This window comes from Canis aureus, chromosome 35 (assembly GCF_053574225.1).
Source record: "Canis aureus isolate CA01 chromosome 35, VMU_Caureus_v.1.0, whole genome shotgun sequence".
Lineage (NCBI taxonomy): Eukaryota > Metazoa > Chordata > Mammalia > Carnivora > Canidae > Canis > Canis aureus.
Window position 1 is genome coordinate 15597877 of NC_135645.1, and position 18417 is coordinate 15616293.

General features: G+C 40.1%; 1 long non-coding RNA gene across 12 annotated transcripts in view; it reads left to right on the forward strand.

Annotated features, from left to right (window-relative positions):
* The window catches only part of LOC144305618 (uncharacterized), a 97377-nt gene that overhangs the window by 38547 nt on the left and 40413 nt on the right, over positions 1 to 18417 (forward strand). For 9 of the 12 annotated variants that reach the window (XR_013372644.1, XR_013372645.1, XR_013372634.1 and 6 more), the window contains one exon: positions 12868 to 12961. The exons of 1 other annotated variant lie outside the window; for it this stretch is intronic. This is a non-coding gene — a long non-coding RNA (uncharacterized LOC144305618). Of the gene's footprint in view, positions 1 to 595; positions 842 to 12867; positions 12971 to 18417 lie in introns of those variants that run through there. 2 more of the 12 variants (XR_013372637.1, XR_013372641.1) reach the window with 2 other exon arrangements.

Below are 18417 nucleotides of genomic sequence, written 5' to 3' on the forward strand. Positions count from 1 at the left end.
TGTGTTCACACAGCATTTTTCTGTGGCAAACCCACTGTACCAAGGTGGCTGGTCCAGGCAGGTTTTCCACAGAGGTAATCCATAGCTGAGACAATTCAGACCTAGTCTGGAGTCTGGCTCTCTAGTCTAGAATCTGTTCCTCATGATGAGATTTCTCTGAGCAGTTCCTAAGCTCCTAAACCACTAGCTAACCTCAGCCATGTCAGTTAGAAGTGTTTGAATAATCTGCAACTCACAGGGAACAGGAGTGCAGTTTTCCATCCCTTTCTTTCCAGAAACACTGTAGAAATGTGCTCATTCCCATTCCAGCATCCTTCGAGCTCTCTATTCTAAGGGATTTGGGTAGAGCATCTTCAGTTGAGGAAAAATAAAGAGGAAACCTGAATACCTTTGCCCCATAACCATGGATGCCTATTTGTTTTACACCACTTAATTAAAAATGGTTCTTTCCACAGCTAATTGATGTCTCCACTTGTAGAAGCTGAAGGGATTGGCAGTTTTTGAAATGCATATTCTCTCATTAAAAGACTTAAATTTCTGCCTCACCAGTCATCCCTCTCCACTATTATTTTTCTTCTTATTATTATCATTTCAGAATTGAGGAGCTAAAAAAGTCCCTTGAGAAGACAACCTGAGAGGAAAGAGGCAAATCTGATTCTTTTAAAATCCTGCACTCAAGTCAATTACCATGCTAGCTTTGGTCTGAATATAAAGAAGATCCTCTAGCTTTTTAATGAGGTTTTTCTTATATGATATATCGAAATTTAGGTGCATTTCAGATGACCACAATTGCCTTTTTTTTTCAATTAAAAATTTCTTATTAATTTGTGCCTTTAAAGAAGCCTCAAGAATTCTCATTTCTTATACTTCAACTTGAAAACCAGATAACCACCTCTTCTACCTGTGGCTTTAATAAAAAAAGGAGAAAAAGCCTCGCTATTATAGTGTGATCACTGTTAGTTTGACATCCCCATCAAAGGAAACAGCTCTCCAAGTAAGGCTGTCCTTAAAGCCAGAGACAGACTTGTCAGTAACTCAGAGCCAGAAAAACTGGATTTCTAGAACTGTGATCAGACTGTCAGGGCAATGCTGCCTCCATGGGGATCAAGCTGAGCCCACCTGTCTGAATTTTTCCCAGACATAACTAAGAACTCTAAAGATGAGCCCTGAGTAAAAGACACCAAATGATTGCATCACTGTTCCCCTTGAGGGATTTGGTCCTGAAGACTTTGAAAACTCTCTTAAATTAGCTCTAATTAAATGCTGTGAATCTGCTCTTCCACCATTCAGAAAATGGATCGCCTCATTGTGTTTTTTTTTTTTTTCATGTTACTAACAAAGTGGGAGAATGGAGATTCTTTAAAAGATTAAAAGCATAGAAGGAACCTTAAAAAAAAAAAGGAGTTAAAAAAACGAAAAAAGAAAAGAAAAAATGTCTAGGCTATACTGGATCTCCCGTGGATAAATGGATGGTGGCCCTAGATAATAATTCAGTATGTCTTGACAATTTGTTGGGATCACTCAGGTGGTATGCTAGCCATATGGATTATGGAGTCATACGTATAGATTATTGAGACGGCTACCAGTGCCTTTCACACCACCGTGGCTTACTGCGTATACAGACAAGAGAAGTTATTTTGTAGATATTCCTTAGGGTGTGTGTGTGGTGGGGGAGGTGGGCTGGGGGCTCATGAGACACTCTCGCTCTAAGTCGTCCTGACAAAATAGATTTATTTAAATATTTGTCATAAAGTGTTTCTGCACAAAGGAAATGTTTTGTGGAAAGAATTCATGACACCATACAAGCATGTTTCTTTAATTGGAAATTGGATACCCTCTACTAAACATTTTATTGGAGAATTTATTTCACACTTTATGAAGGACCCTGAGAGAAACACTTTGTGATTAACTATGATTGTCCATATATGAAAAATGATTAAAGGAACAAGAATAAATATGCAATTAGTAGGGCAGGCTTCCAATCCTTTATTCATTTTATGCCATTTCCAGCAGTACCATTTCTCCCAAAGATAGTAGTATTAGGCTGGACATCATTAGGCTGACCTAGTCAGTTTGGTGTCCTATTATCTTTTATTGTTATTTTAACCTTTAATGCAAGATGGATATAAATAGAAAGCTAAAGATGCCATATAATCCTTCAAGCAGTTTCATTTGAACAGAGGGAAAAATGAGGCCCAACATTTCTGATGGTTTTAAGTTCTTAGATAACACTTGTGACTTACAGACAAGTGGCTTTTTGTTTGGCTTTAGTTTAGGTGTTTGTTTTGTGTGATGGGTAAATCCTGTATACTCTACCACTATGGTCGCCAGAAAAGCAGCATCGACATCACCTGGAAACTAGTGAGAAGGGCAGATTCTCAGGTCAGTCCCAGCCTTGAGGATCAGAAAATCTGCAATGGGGGTCTAGTGGTCTCTGTTTAACAGCCCTCCAAGGTGATTCTGAAGCCCACTCAAGTCTGAGGACCACTGAACCATGCTGTCAAATTCCCTCCTCTCCTTGCTTTGCATTCCCAAGCACACTGTGCAGAGAGTACTGTCATGACCTAACACAAAGTAGAGTTCAGTGCCTTTAATGAAACCTGCTGGCTTTGTAGCTTCATAAGCACAGAGTCCCAAATAATTGAGCTAAGCCTATATACATAAAGGAAATATGTAAGTTTTCCCCCACTCTTTCCTTTTTTGGGTATTAAAGGTCTCATTTCCAGTTCTGAAGTACCTTAATTTTTGGGCTTGAAGCAAGTAATTTAACTTCTCTTATCCTTGTGGTCTTCACCTGTAAGCACACATTCTTGATAGGGTTATGAGTATGAAATGAGAGCCAGCTAACACTAGCATACACAAGGGCCTTTAGGGGAATTAGAAACCAGTGCTCCTCCTGGGGGGACCAATTTTCAGAAAGCATCATTTGTTAGGGCTAACACTGTATGTTGTCCAAATCTGGCCAGGAGAGCCTCGGCTGGATTTCTGCCCTGCCTTTTGCCTTGGCATCTGGACACCTTTGTCCAGGGTGCAGGTGTATGCAGAGTTCTTGAATGAGACAGTGTAAAGCAGCTGGCATATCACAGTTGTTTTTCATACAGTATTTCCATACAAGACACATATTACACATAAACATACTTTTCTCAGACATATCTGTCACATGGAGAGGAGCATACCTGGTCATCATTTGGTTATCAGTAAAGATGCTTAAACTGCCTAGTTAAAGTTTAAAAAGAATTATCCTAGTTCTGAATGCTGTGATGCATGGACCAAATTAAGAGGTTAATTAAAAGCATTTCATTTTATCCTTAATGCAGAGTACATATATCTTCTCTGGACCATTAAAAAACGAGATCTGGGAAGAAAACTGGTTTCACTATTGCAACTCAAATACCATCCATGACTTCTTTATGGATTGATGGAATAATTTAAATAGGTGACTGACACTCTTGAATAATAAGTAACACTTGGATATTATGTGCAGTGTGGAGAAGTTATTTCCTGACATGGTATCATCTAGGTGTTGAAGATTGGTCTCAAATCCTTTTTAAGGGCAAAGGTCAACCAACAAGGAGGAAAGCCTGGAGGAGGCACCAGAAGAGGAAGAGTGTAGTGCTTGGCGCCTTCACAAATTCACTTAGGGTTGACCCTTCCTAGACTTTTCCATGTAAGATCTTGAGTGTCATCACTCTAGGAAAGACCTACAACCCACTGTCATATTTGGTAGTCTTAGATTCTGGTATTCACTTTTAGCACAGCTCGTTATTACTTATTATCAGGTCCCTGGTGTGAGGAACTAGGAATCCTGCCTCATACTCATCATTACATATTAAATTGGCACAGTGAGAATGATGGAACAAAGCATGGGCTTAAAAGCAACACATTCTTTAAAGGCTACACTAAATCCTTGGACATCTATACAATACTAGGTTATAGTACAGCTACTGTAATTAAGTGTTATATGAGGAAATGTAACAAGATATGTGGCCAAAGTAAAATGCTAACCTAAATAGGATCGTTAAAATGTAACACAGGAAATAAAATTGGAAATCACTATTAGAACACTGCTCATGTTACAAGATGTCAGAATCATGCATAATGCAAGAGTGGAACTGCTTACAAAGACTTTACACAAGAGAATTTAAACTTGCTTCTGTGGACACAAGGAACTGCTCTTTGAAGCATGGGCTCTGATGAGATTCTGCTTGGCTCTAACGACATTCCAAGGGAATGTTCGTTTCCATCGGATGCATATTTACTTATAGGGTGCTGAATGAAGGAGCATTCGTACTGCGTGGCAGATTGCACCTCCACCATAGTTTTCATTAATCACCTCTCCTTTGGCATCTTCACCATTGCTTTATTATTGATCTGTTTTTTGAACCCTCTATGTGAATAAACCTACGATCACAAAATTACCCATTGATCAATGTCAGCAAACACATTCCTGCAAACACAACCTTTAACTCTTTTCTCCCTGAACCCTCATTCCATTTCATCTCTTGGGCAAAGGCCTGAAAAAACAGATGATCCTTGTATTATTCCCTGAAGGTCAACAAATCCAGATTTTGCTAGGTTTACAAGCCTGAACATAAAGCCTGTCTCAAAGAGAATACTTTTCCTCTGCTGCTCAGATTCTAAGTCCAAAGGCCTTTCTTGCACACTCTAACATCCCCCTCCATTCGTGTTGAAGACTGTGGATCACATACTGGCCTTTGTTGCCACACACTGAGAAATCACCTTCTTTGAATACTTGTGCCAAATACAAACATATTTATCCACATACTAACCTCTCTAATTTGGACATAATTAGAGAAAGGGCTATTTAATTAGTGAAAAGTCTTAAATTATAGATGGCTGATTACTTTTGAGTACATAAAGTAATAGCAGGAAATGACTAACAAAGTGTTGCCAAGTACAGGACCTGCCAGGCCTGTTTTAATGAATAGCTAAAGATCACTGAAATTAGCACATTAATTGTATGCATGTAAATTGCTTCAGCTAAGTGCATTAAAATGTTGTTCTCTTTGTAATCATGTTGAAATTATTTATTTGGTTAGTACGCCCTTTTCACAATTATTCATGAGAGACAAAAAAGCGAATTTCAACAGAGTCCCTGCCTAAATCAGAATACCACCAATTACATGCTTCCACATTTTACCATGCGTACGAACGACTCATGACCTATTTTTTAAAAAAACCCAAATGCACATCTAATAAAACCCATCTTCAGGTTTACTCATTTCCTTGCTTTGTGTCTTTCTTTCAGAATCCCTTGGAGGATAAGGTGAGGAGATCTCAGGCTCCAGACTAAACTCCCTGAGTGTGAATCCTTTTCTGCCACGTCATAGCTGTGTGACTTTGGGCACGCTGCTAAATAGTCTGAGCCTTAGTTTCTCATCTGCCCTCCAGGGTTGTTGTGAAAATTAAATGGATAAAATGATGTCCTGAAAAGTTTTCTCAAACTTGCATGATGACAAAAATCACCCAGGGCACTCATAAAACCAGCAGTTCCCAGGCCCCTCCTCTGAGGTCTCTGCAGCTTCTGACTCGAGGGGAGCCACCAGCCACCCCCAGAGATCCTTATCAGCTGGGAAACATCGTTGGGAAGCACCTGGTTCATAGTATTTTCTCCTCGCTCACATGCTGTGCACTAGCTATTGCATTAGTGAGCCAAGAAAAACAAAGGAAAAGTAGACTGAAGATAGAGGAACCAAAAAGTCATCAGAGCATCCCTGACAGCTTTTTCTTCAGTACTTCCCAGCACAGCAGACGAGAGTTCACCATCTTAGGGGGAGAGCAGTTTTCTCCACAGTTTAACAGTTCCATTGGTTCAAAAGACAAATCTCTTATTGTGTAGAAATCTGTTTCTTTTGAAGTTTTGTCCATTGTTCTTGTCTGATATTTGGAGCAACATGGAAAAGTCTGCTCACCTGCACATTTGACAGCTTTTTTAAACATTGAAAAAGCGCTCTTATCTCCTTTTGATTTTCCTTTTCCAAGCTAAATATACCAAGTCCCTTCACCCATTATTGGTCATAGAACATGGTTTCTATAGTTTTCGCAATCTTGGTCACCTTCCTCTGGAGCCAACTTGAGACTGCCAGTTTTCCTCTTAAAATGTGTTTTGTGATAGCATTGGATAGAATGCTATAAATTCCTGAACAGAACAGAAGATAGCTATACAAACCGTATTTCTATAAAAGATGCTCAAAATAGATTATCTAAAAAGAATGGTTCACTTAGGTGAAAAGAAAATTTCTACCTCGACTTCTTTGACTTCCTATGTGACCTTGGACCAGTCATTTAACATTTCCAGGTTCCGAATGCCCCGTTCTCTGAAACCAGCACAGCAATATTCCTCTATCTACTTGCTCACCTCATAGTTTTTCCAGAGGGTAAAATACAAACAAAAGTGGTTTGAAGGATTATGGGCTACTTTTATAACTAAATCAACATAGCTATGAAGCTATGTTCAAAATAAGTTATTTAAAAATAAAATTAAAATGATTTGTCACCTATAAACTCCATATAAAATAAAATGTATTAGATTTTTAAAGTTTTTTTCTCTTTCATGAAGTATATCACACATTGGTTCACATTCAGTTTGTGTCAATTTAGTAAAAATCCTTGAATTTTTTTTTTAACATAGATTGTGGCCAAGCTAGGTTATCTCTAGTTTGCAAACTGGAATTCTGAACTTAACCTTAAAAAAAAACAAAACAAAACAAAAACAAAAAAAAGAAAGAAAGAAAAGAAAAGAAAAGAAAAAAAAGAAAAGCCTTTCTTGCTTTCGGGATGAGGGTCAATAGCCAGGAGCCTAGATGTAGTATGACATCTTAAAGACCTACCTGAAGGTCTGAAGAGAGAATCAGACACCATCTTCACTTCTCTTGACTTCGATTGCATTCTCTTCAGAGAGGAAGGCAGGATTTGCAGAGTGTCCTATTCCTCAGTTCATTGAAGAGATTTTATTATCAGTACTTTCTTCTCCTTTTTTCTTTTTTCTTCAGTGTGATCTCAAGGTCAAGTTTAGAGTGAATGAGAAGTAGGTCTCTCACAGAAATTGGGGCTTAGATGAATGGGAGAAATAAGCACATTATAAGTATGAAGACTTAGGCTTGCTGATGTTTTCAAATAATAATTATAGTAGGACATGTGTTTTTTTTTTTTTTTTTTTTTTTTTTTTTTTGTCTAACAGTGAGAATAAAAGGTAGGATACAAACTTTATAAGTAAGCATGATCGGAGGTATGCAAAATGTGTGTGGTTACACCTATGTGCATTGAAAAATAAAGAACACTGAAGGAAGTAAACCAGAATATCCAAAGCAATTATTGCTGGTCAAATTAGGATACAGGTGTTTTTTTCTCTTCATACTTGCCTGTATTTTTCAAATTTCCTATTAGAAGCTTGCATTGTTTTTATAATCAGAAACCAGTTAGCAAGAAAGTGAAAGAAAGAACTTTGCTGCTGGGTGAAAAGTTGATGTTTGTACTAGAAACAAAATTTCATGGATACATTTTTTTTTTTTTCCTGGTGCCAACTCCGGAAGGTGGGAAAGGACGTTCTTTTATTCTTCTCCTCATTTAATGTGACATGGAGGATCCTCTTTAATGACAGATTTCAGTGCGGGAAAGGCACCTGGGGCAACAATCAAGGGAGATTGCATTACACTGTGACCAAATCTTTAGAAACGCTTTCCTGTCTGGGCCATCAAACAGACTGCAACAGGTGGAAGTCCTTTTTCTTTTTTAAAGTAATTTTCAAGCCAACGTCTTACACACTGATTATCAAAACAAAACAGAACAAAACAAAACCAGGGGTTCCTGGGTGGCTCAGTGGTTGAGCGGCTGCCTTTGGTGCAGGTTGTGATCCCCAGGGTCCTGGAATCGAGTTCTGTCTCTGCCTCTCTCTCTATGTCTCTCATGAATAAATAAATAAAATCTTAACAAACAAACAAACAAGACCCTGTAGCCTATTTCCGACTAGTATTAGGATTCTCACTTCACATTAATTTTCTGGTCTTTTATCTAAATTTAGGAAGTCAGGTCAGCAGCACCTAACCATTAGAATGAAAGCTTCATCAAAGTAGGAATGATGTTTGTTGATTTTTAATTTATCTCTGTGTCCTCAGCATCTGGCCTAAGGCCTGACATGTCATAAGTGCCAGCGCAGCAAGGTAGAAGCAAGCTCTTGCACCAGGTGACTAGGATACAGAACAGAGCTCTCTTCTCTGCTTCCTTGAATGGCAGTCCTTGGATCAAGGACAGGGAAATCCTGAGAGATATGGGTAGGAGGGAACTGAGGAGACTACCATAACGTGAGCAAACTGGGGAGGAGCAGATAGAGGTGGGCTAGGGAATCTGCCTGGAATCTCCTCCACGTGGAACCGTGGAAGCTCTGTGCTTTGGACAATGAATTGCAAAGACCATTGTTTAAGCTCTTTGACTTGTTGCTGTTTCTCAGAAAGGGATAGGGTGAATTACGGATGGCTATGGATTCGCTCAGAAATGTTTGAGAAAGGATTAGGATAGGGCCAGGGCTGATAAAGTGACAGATACCAGTCAGTAGGCCCCACATCCACAAGAAACAGGGACAGAGAGACTTTGGCATACTGTGACCTACCAGAACAGCTGGGGAGCAAAGCAAGATGGGGCATGTCTTGGGGACAAGAAGCTCAGGGTGACTTCAGACAGATTCCCCTGTTACTGAGCTTAAACTCTGTAACCATCTGACAGAGGTTAGGAATGTCCTGTGGGAAAGAGGTGTGGGGAAGGGCAGATGGGAGTGAAGTAGCTAAAGCTGTTGGGCCATTTGGCCAAGGGAGGCTGAGAGAAGAGGGGTGGTGAGGGGTGGGTGCTAAGCAGCCTTGGCTGGCTCACCTGAAACAGTGAGGCAAGCATCCTTTGAAGGGAAGCGAGGAAGGCAGCTTGGTAACCACCACATACCTGCAATTTGCTGACATGCATAGAACTCCTGTTCCAAAATTCCTCTCCCTGTAGTAAAGCTGCCGAGATTCTTAGGTCTTAAATTACTGGCTGGAATGTGTGAGGATCCAAATGACTCACTAGGAAAGAACTGAGTTCCTAAAGCTGGAGTTTTAAGAGAAAAACCACTTACATCCCCTGGGAATGACAGAGGAGCATGAGTTCCTAATTGAGGGGCAGGGTGATACACACTACCTTTGATAGGCTTTAGGGTGTCAGCACCTCAATCTAAAGTAGTGACTCAAATGGTGGGATTTCGAGTACTGTGAGAAATTTGAGAAAGGTATGAATAGAGGCTTCTGAACTTCTCATGCCTGGGCGATCTGGACAGCTCCAAATTAAGGCTAGATGTGGTTTCCAAGGGATTCTTTACCCTCCCTGGAGCTATTCAGACACAGCACCGCTAAATTAAATTCACTCAAGGTCCCGTTCTGGGCATCAGGAGTCCTTTTGAGCTCAAGTCACCAAATAGCCGATTCAATAGTCAAGTCAATTCTGTGCTAGTCAGGCTGATCTTTCTTTGAAATCCAAGTCCTCTGGCCTTGACTGTTGCCCTCCCTAGGGCCTGTTGTGAATCTGTTGACCTCCTTTTAGTTGGTCTTACCTGCTATCTCTAGGTTACCTGTTCAAAACACTGCTTCCATCATGGTTTTGTACTGTGCGATGAACTTTGATAGCTTCCCATGGAGCACTGGGCCTGAAGATGTGGCTCTTGAACCACCAATATTAGCATTACTTGGAAAGTTGTGAGAAATGTAAATTCGGGACCCTACTCTGGACCCGCTGAATTGGAAACTCTGGTGGTCAGGCCCACTGATCTGTTTTAACAACCCGGATGCATGATGGAGTTCGAGAACCACTGCCACAGAGCTCTGCAACCCGGTGTTCAAAGCACTCTCTCCTTTTAAAACAGTTGCCCCTTGTATTTGGTACTTCCTGATCCTGCCTTGTATTAGGATATTTTTCTTTGTGGTCTCACCTTCAGAAATGTCAACTCCTTGAGGTCCTAGTCTGTGTTTTCTAGATTTACTAACTTGTAAAATTACAAAGCTGGAAGAATCTGGAAAACCCTCTCCAATCTCTTCATTTTGCAAACCTTTGAACAGTGCCGTGTGCATGGTGGACATCAATTAACAATCACTGAATGAAATAACATGCCCACAGGGGCCATGGAGGTGAATTGGGACTGCTGAGACCTCAGTGTCATCGCCTTAATTTAGACTGTGCCTTCTGGCACTCTCGAAGGGTTTGTGAATGCCTGGGGGAAAGCCTTGGATGGCTTTGCCAATTTTTCCCTCATGGTCCCCTTGTATGGGCTTTGGAATTTGCTCGCTGAATACAAGGCAGCACAGTGTTTTGAGATACAAATGGCAGAGCAGTTGAATTAAGAAAATAAAAACAAAACCAAAATTGATGCTGTTTTTCTTATTGCTGCTTTGAGACTCAGTATGAAATATGAATCTGTCATACATAAGAAATAATATCTTGCCTGAATATCTAAGGCATAAATAAAAATTAATTGCAGCACACAGCTGTTAATTATCAGGCTTTGGAGCACTCCAGGAGCAGTTGCTCATGAATACCTATTCAGCTAAAGATCCCCCGCTTATCAGGACATGCTGACATTGACTATGAACTTTGTTGATGGGTTGCATCTGCATAGTCTAGAGGTCCAGGATGCCAGTGGTCATTACCCTTGTAAGGGGTAGGCTGCCGTCTCATGAATGTTCACACCCTCAAGGGAGATCCTTGACTTCTAAGGATGGCTTTGGGGTGATTCTTTTAAATGCATTAGGCCATGGGTATAAGAGACATTTGTGGATGTGTCTCCATACCAAATTATTATGATTGACTATATTCCCCATACTGTACGTTGCATCCCCATGACTTATTGTTTTAAAACTAGAGGTCTGTACTTCTTGATCCCGTTAACCTATTTTGCCACCGCCAACCCTAGCCCCATCCCTCTGGCAACCACCAGTCTGTTCTCTGTATCAGTGAGTTTGTGTTTGACTTTCTTTGTTTTGTTTGTTTTACTTTTTTAGAGTCCATATTAAATGAAATAATGCTGTATTTGTCTTTCTCTGATTTATTTAGCATAATACTGTCAAGGTCCATGTGGTCAAATACAGCTGTTGCAAATGCTGAGATTTCATTCTTCTTTACGGCTAAGTGATGTTCTTTTATATATATGTGTGTGTGTGTGTGTATACACCATATTTTCTTTATCCATTTATCCACTGATGGACACTTAGGCTGTTTCCATATCTTGGCTATCATAAATAATGCTGCAATAAACATAGGGGTGTACATACCTTTTTAAATTCAAGTTTTCATTTTCTTCAGGTAGATATCCAGTAGTGAAATTGCTATTTCTATTTTTAAGTTTTTGAGGAAGCTTCATACTGTTTTCCATAGTGGCTGCACTAATTTATATTCCTACCAACAGTACACAAGGGTTCCCCATTCTCCACATCCTTGCCAACACTTGTTATTTCTTGTCTTTTTGATACTAGCCGTTCTGACAGGTGTGAGGTGCTATTTCATTGTGGTTGTGATTTGCATTTCCCTGATGATTAGTGGCCTTTTTTTTTTTTTTTTTTGTTAACACTATAGGTCAATTTCATTAAAACAAACTCACATGGACTTTCCTAATTATTTTTGTGGTGGTTGTGCTGGGGTTTGGTTTAAATAAGAGAGCTGCTACTTGCTTGCAAAGTTTCAAGGTAATTATAGTGACTGTAATTTTGGAGCTGCTGGCTCAGGTTTCTTGATCTTGTTATCATCAAGTCCTTCCTGTTCTCTAGTTTCTGCTGCCCACCCCTCTGCCCAGTGCCGTCATCATGACCGTGTCTTGTTCACTCTTCTAGGCTCTTCTAGGCATTCTGTGACTAGACCTGAGATCTGAGGTAGGAGGCATTAAAGGAACTGTAACTCAACATCTCTTGTTTCTCAGCATCACATTAGTTAGGCTTTTGGCCCACCTTTGCCTTATGCCATATTTCTAGAATCATCTATATTTCTTGTTCTTTGGGTTCAGTCTCTCACCGCAGTTCTTATACTGAGTTGTGTCTCAGGAATTTGCCAGGTTTCCCCAGGTCCTCAAAGAACCTCACCTTGCCATTCCTCCCCTCTCTCAGCCATCAGGGCGCACCAGAGGCTGACCGAGGCTCTGCTGTCACCGGTTAGGCTGTCTGATGCTGCCTGCCTGCATCTTGGGGCACTGTTTGCTTCTGAATTCCTTGGCACCATGCCGTGCTTTCCTATCCAGTGAACTTCCGCTGTTTCATGTTTGCCTCCTGATGCCAGCTTCCTAGCTGCATTATCAGCTCTTATGTATTACCATGTTTTTTAGCTACTTTGTTCTGCCTGCCAGAGTGGACACTCTCCCAGCACCTGCAGCTGGGCCATCCTCCCTGGTAGCAGGTCTAGTTTCAGGTCCCAGCATCTTCCATTATGACCTGCCCACACCTGGTTTAACAAATTTAGTGAATGTAAAGTATGTTCTTCAAAACATTTACGTTTCAAATACTGTAGTTTAATCCTTACTGCAACTAGGTTACATTACATTTATTTATTTATTTATTTATTTATTTATTATTTATTTATTTATTTATTTTTGTTACATTACATTTAAAGAATTATCCCCACACTTTTTTAGTACTGTGTGTGGATTGTGGAAATGGTTGCCTCTCCCCGTTTGCAGGTCTTTTAAATAAAATGCAGATGAACTTTGCTTTTAATGGAAATCCTGAGAAAAATTCTTTTGGGGAGAACTTTATATTTGAGGGTGCTATAACCTGCTAAAATTGTTCCTATTTCTGTCCTGATGTCCAAGGCAGGAACTCTGGGCCTAATTATTGTGTTTATTATCCTCAGTGTTCATCTAGGTATGAGGAGCTGAAGAATGGGCAAAAGCAAAGAAAATCTATGTGTGCATTAGCGCTCATGTGTTGTATTGGATGAGCGAATGGTGAGTAAGGTATGCACAGGGGAAAGTAACTATTTTCACTTGATAAATGTTAAGGATCTCTGTTATTATGATAGTTATTGATGATGTGAACACTTGTTATGATATATCAGGCAGTACAATAAGTACTGGGATTACCTTGATGAAGCACTTGTAAATAGATATTTATTTTTTTAGAGAGGGAGAGAGGAGGAGAAAGAGAGGGAGAGACATAGATAGATGGGGGCAGGGAGAGACAGGGAGAGAGAATCTTAAGCATGAGTGTGGAGCCTGATTTGGGGCTTGATCTGACAACCCTGAGATAATGACCTGATTTGAAATCAAGAGTCAGATGCTCAACCGACTGAGCCGCCCACACGCTTCAAGTAGATACTAATTTTGTTTCCACTTCACATGAAAGCAAACAATGGTTTAGAGAGGTTAATTTACCTGAGTCCACACAGGAAATAATTGCTAGATTAGGGAGTTGAACCCCAGAAGTGTAACTCTAAATTAGTATCAGCCTGATTATACTGTTTCCGTGTTCATCACCATGATGTTTCCAGATTAATTCTTATATGACGAAAGTATAGAGAATATAGGAAGAAAATAATTAACACATTTTCAAAGGATTTTTACATTAATCTTCAGGAAAAGAAAAGAAAAGTGGCATTGTCTCCATTTAAGAGGGCAAAAGAAAGACTTAAAACCAGTGACTCTGTATTATCACAATAGCTGTGGTTTCTTCATTTGGCTCTTGTTTACTATTCCATTGTGGGAATCTACCACATTATCCTGTTGGTGGACATTTGGATTTTTTCCAGGCTTTTTGTGTTGTATATAGTGTCTCTATATCTATAAACATATACATATTTCTAATGCATATTTCTCATGACTTTTTCTCAGGTATATATCTAAGAGTATATGTCTTAAAAATGACATTTAAGACAATAAATATAAAAGAAGTCCATGCATGGAGCAATAATGAGAGTATATCATGAACCAGTAGTTTTGATTAAACTAATTCTGTGAACCTGGGGAAAAAAAAAAATTGGTAAACCTGAAGTCTCACCTTTCCCCCCCAAAACAATCACCTGACTTGATGACTTGTCTAGGGCAACAGAGTGGTGGAGCTGGGACTAACTCTAAGTTCTTTTTTTTTTTTTTTTTTTTTTAATTTTTTTATTTATTTATGATAGTCACAGAGAGAGAGAGAGAGGCAGAGACATAGGCCGAGGGAGAAGCAGGCTCCATGCACCGGGAGCCTGATGTGGGATTCGATCCCCGGTCTCCAGGATCGCACCCTGGGCCAAAGGCAGGCGCCAAACCGCTGCGCCACCCAGGGATCCCCTAACTCTAAGTTCTATAGCTACAGACAAGTCTTAGTCCTATCCTCCTTCTACACATGAACACTGTTCTCTCCATTCCACTTGGGTGGCCTGAGAACTACAAACTTCACAGGTTCAGAGGAGAGATTATACACCACCGAATTGCAAGTCTGTTTTTGCAGAAGAGATTTGGTTTTGAGAAATTACTCAAGAGTGTTTATATTGCATCACCCATGGGCCTGTGTGCTGTTAAGCTTGAAATGAAAAGAATGGCTTCGTGGTTTAGTTTTATGAGGGAACCAAAGCCATAGAGTTATGATCCAGTGCATATAACATTGAAGGATAACAATTTAAAGTCCAATAACTCTTGCCATTTATCTTCACCAGAGGATCTCAAAGAGTTTTATGAGAAATTATAGACTAAGAATTTGGAAGAGTTATGCACAATTTATGGTTAAAAAAGGAAGTGCTAAAGTTTTCTGGAATGTTCCAAGTCTGTCATTAGGGAAGGCATGAAGAGAGCCCAGGATCATTGATTCTTTGGCTAGGAACCCTGGCAAGAGTTAGATGTGACCAAACAATTCAGTGATTCTGAATGGCTTCAGCTTGCTTTGAGTGGAATATTACCTTTTCGAGGGGCCTTGCTGATTGAAGGAGGACATAGAGGAGCCAGCATGAATTGATTCCCCAGAACCAATGGTGATATTGTGGCAGTCATATTAATATAGCTTTTATAATATGCTCTCTGATTAGTGTTTCCCTTACTTTAATTGGAATTTTAAGCACCATAATGATGTGAGCCAGCTGAAGTTTTTCAGCAGTACAGATATAAAAGGTTATCCTAAATTACATTTAGGAGAAACTCTGCTTGAACTATTTAGGTTAATAAATAAAGACACCAAATTAATATAGGCTATTTTAAGACCAAATATGTAATACTATAAAACTTTGGTGATCTGTATGCTTTCTGTTGGCCAGCCTCAGGATTTTTAATTGAATTACTACAGAAAATTCAGCACAAAATATTATCAGATTTAACCACCCACTGAGTGTGTTGTTATTGTTTTATTAGGCTAAATCAAAGGTTACCACTGCTCTTTTCTGCACTCCCTTTCAGCCCAGAGGGGTAAAGTTTTAAAAAGAATTGATGAAATTTTAGAAAAGAGCAAGAACTTAATAAAGGGATAATTTTCACATATTTTCTTTAGAAAAATGAAACTATTTCATGGCTACTTTATATGTGCATTCCTAGCCTTTATTTATTTATTTATTTATTTATTTATTTATTTATTTATTCATTCATTCATTCATTCATTCATGAGAAGTACAGAGAAAGAGGCAGAGACATAGGCAGAGGGAGAAGCAGGGAGCTTGATGTGTAGGATTGTATCCCTGAACTGTGGGATCACGCCCTGAGCAGAAAGCAGAGCTTAACCGCTGAGCCATCCGGGCGTCCCCATTCCTAGCCTTTTAATAGAGAGTGTCTGTGACATTCGCATTCTGAAGCTTGTAACTGGTCTGAGATTGAGACTGAAGGAGAGTTGTTGGGGGGACAGAAGTGCTCCTGGAGAAAGACCCATGGGCAAGCCCAGAGGCAATCCACAGCTATCCACATTTCAATCATACTGCCTTCTGACCATATCATCCCAACAGCTCAAGATGTGGGTGGGATAGCAGCATGGCTGGAGGAGTCAACCCAGCGGATAATCACTTCACCCAGCGGATAATCACTTCAGAGCCCATGCACTTCATCTGGTCATACATGGTTAGGAATGCCCTCCGAATCTATAAAAAACTTATTAAACTCAACAGCAAAGAAACAAACAATCCAATCATGAAATGGGCAAAAGACATGAACAGAAATCTCACAGAGGAAGACATAGACATGGCCAACAAGCACATGAGAAAATGCTCTGCATCACTGGCCATCAGGGAAATACAAATGAAAACCACAATGAGATACCACTTCACACCAGTGAGAATGGGGAAAATTAACAAGGCAGGAAACCACAAATGGTGGAGAGGATGTGGAGAAAGGGGAACCCTCCTACACTGTTGGTGGGAATGTGAACTGGTGCAGCCATTCTGGAAAACTGTGTGAAGGTTCCTCAAAGAGTTAAAAATAGATCTGCCCCACGACCCAGCAATTGCACTGCTGGGGATTTACCCCAAAGATACAGATGCAGTGAAACGCTGGGACCCCTGCACCCCGATATTTATAGCAGCAATGTCCACAATAGCTAAACCGTGGAAGGAGCCTCAGTGTCCATCGAAAGATGAATGGATAAAGAAGATGTGGTCTATGTATACAGTGGAATATTACTCAGCCATTAGAAATGACAAATACCCACCAATTGCTTCGATGTGGATGGAACTGGAGGATATTTTGCTGAGTGAAATAAGTCAGTCGGAGAGGGACAAACATTATATGGTCTCATTCATTTGGGGAATATAAAAAATAGTGACAGGGAATAAAAGGGAAAGGAGAAAAAATGAGTGGGAAATACCAGAAAGGGAGACAGAACATGAGAGACTCCTAACTCTGGGAAACGAACTAGGGGGGTGGAAGGGGAGGTGGGGGGGGTGACTGGGTGATGGGCACTGAGGGGGGCACTTGGTGGGATGAGCACTGGGTGTTATTCTATATGTTGGCAAATTGAACACCAATAAAAAATAAATTTATAAAAAACAAAAAAAGAATGCCCTCCGACTCCCACAATCTGTTCTTACTCTGTGTGTCTCATCTTTCAACCAGAAATGCTCCAATTCAGTGGTTTTCAAAAGTGCAGTCTCCAGACCGGCAGCACCACCCAAGAACTTGTTAGATATATATATTCTGGGGCAGTCCATGTGGCTCAGCGGTTTAGCACAGCCTTCAGCTCAGGGCGTGATCCTGGAGACCCGGGATCGAGTCCCATGTCGGGCTCCCTGCATGGAGCCTGCTTCCCTCTGCCTGTGTCTCAGCCTCTCTCTCTCTCTCTCTGTCTCTCTCTCTCTCTGTCTCTCATGAATAAATAAATAAATAAATAGAATCTTAAAAAAAAAAAAAAAGAAATGTATATATTCTAATGTGCTCATCCAGACCCACTGAAGCAGAAACACGAAGAGTGGGCCCCAGAAATCTGTTTTAAAGGCCTTCCATGTAATTCTTAAGCCTGCTAACATTAGAAAACAGCTGATTTAAATTACATTGATCAAGTATATGTTTTGTTTTTTATCAAAGAACAACTTTCCCAATATCTGATTCATAGTAGGCTCTCAATAAATATTACCCTGAAAATGAAAAGATACTTAATTTGTCATGTGACATTCTGCAATGTTTGTGATCATATTTTAGTCTCTTTGTTACTGTCTACTCAGAACTGAGCACTTGCCCTCACAGATTATTCATCTTCTTTCCCTCTGGACTAGCTCCTTGGCTTTTCATTTAATATGAAAGGTCATCTTCAAAGAAAATTGTTGTCCTATGCTTCAGTTATTTAATTCTCCAGAGAGTCACTGAGAAGCAAAGTGAGTTCGTGCCAATCATTTCTTTCCCATTTTTAAACAAGGATAGTCACTTCACTGTCAGTGATGATCAGTGAAATTTTTCTCTCGTCTCTCCTGAAGGACTAGCCATAAGTTCAGTGGCCAAGAATTTGTTGTTTTAGGACTTCTCAGTTGGCTTTGAGTCTGCTTAGGCAGCACATTCATCCAAGGGCTTTAATACTCCCTGCTTTGCTTCAAGTAATATGTGAAAATGGGGGAAAAATCTATCACAAAGAAAGCTGAAGTGCAACAGGTTTATGGAGACAAATGGACTCAGAGTGTAACATGTGAATTCACTTGTATTATATACCCAATAATTTCTGATGTGTGAAATCCGGGGAAATCATGGGCTCCAGAGTCCGTGAGATTGATGCAACATAAACCTCTTTTACCTCTTGTCAGGCAGGTGACTTCTGTGGGTTGAATGGTATCCCTCCTCTGAGCACATCTAACTCTCCAGGGACAGGTTCCCCAGGAAGGGGTGCTGTAAGAATGAATCTAGGCCTGGAGTTTGGCATATGTCATACAAAGTGAGAATGCTGACTGTGGGTAAAAACTTGCAATACAGGCATCACTGAGAATATGGGGAGGCTCCTACATGGAGCAGGGTGGGGAAGCAGGGAT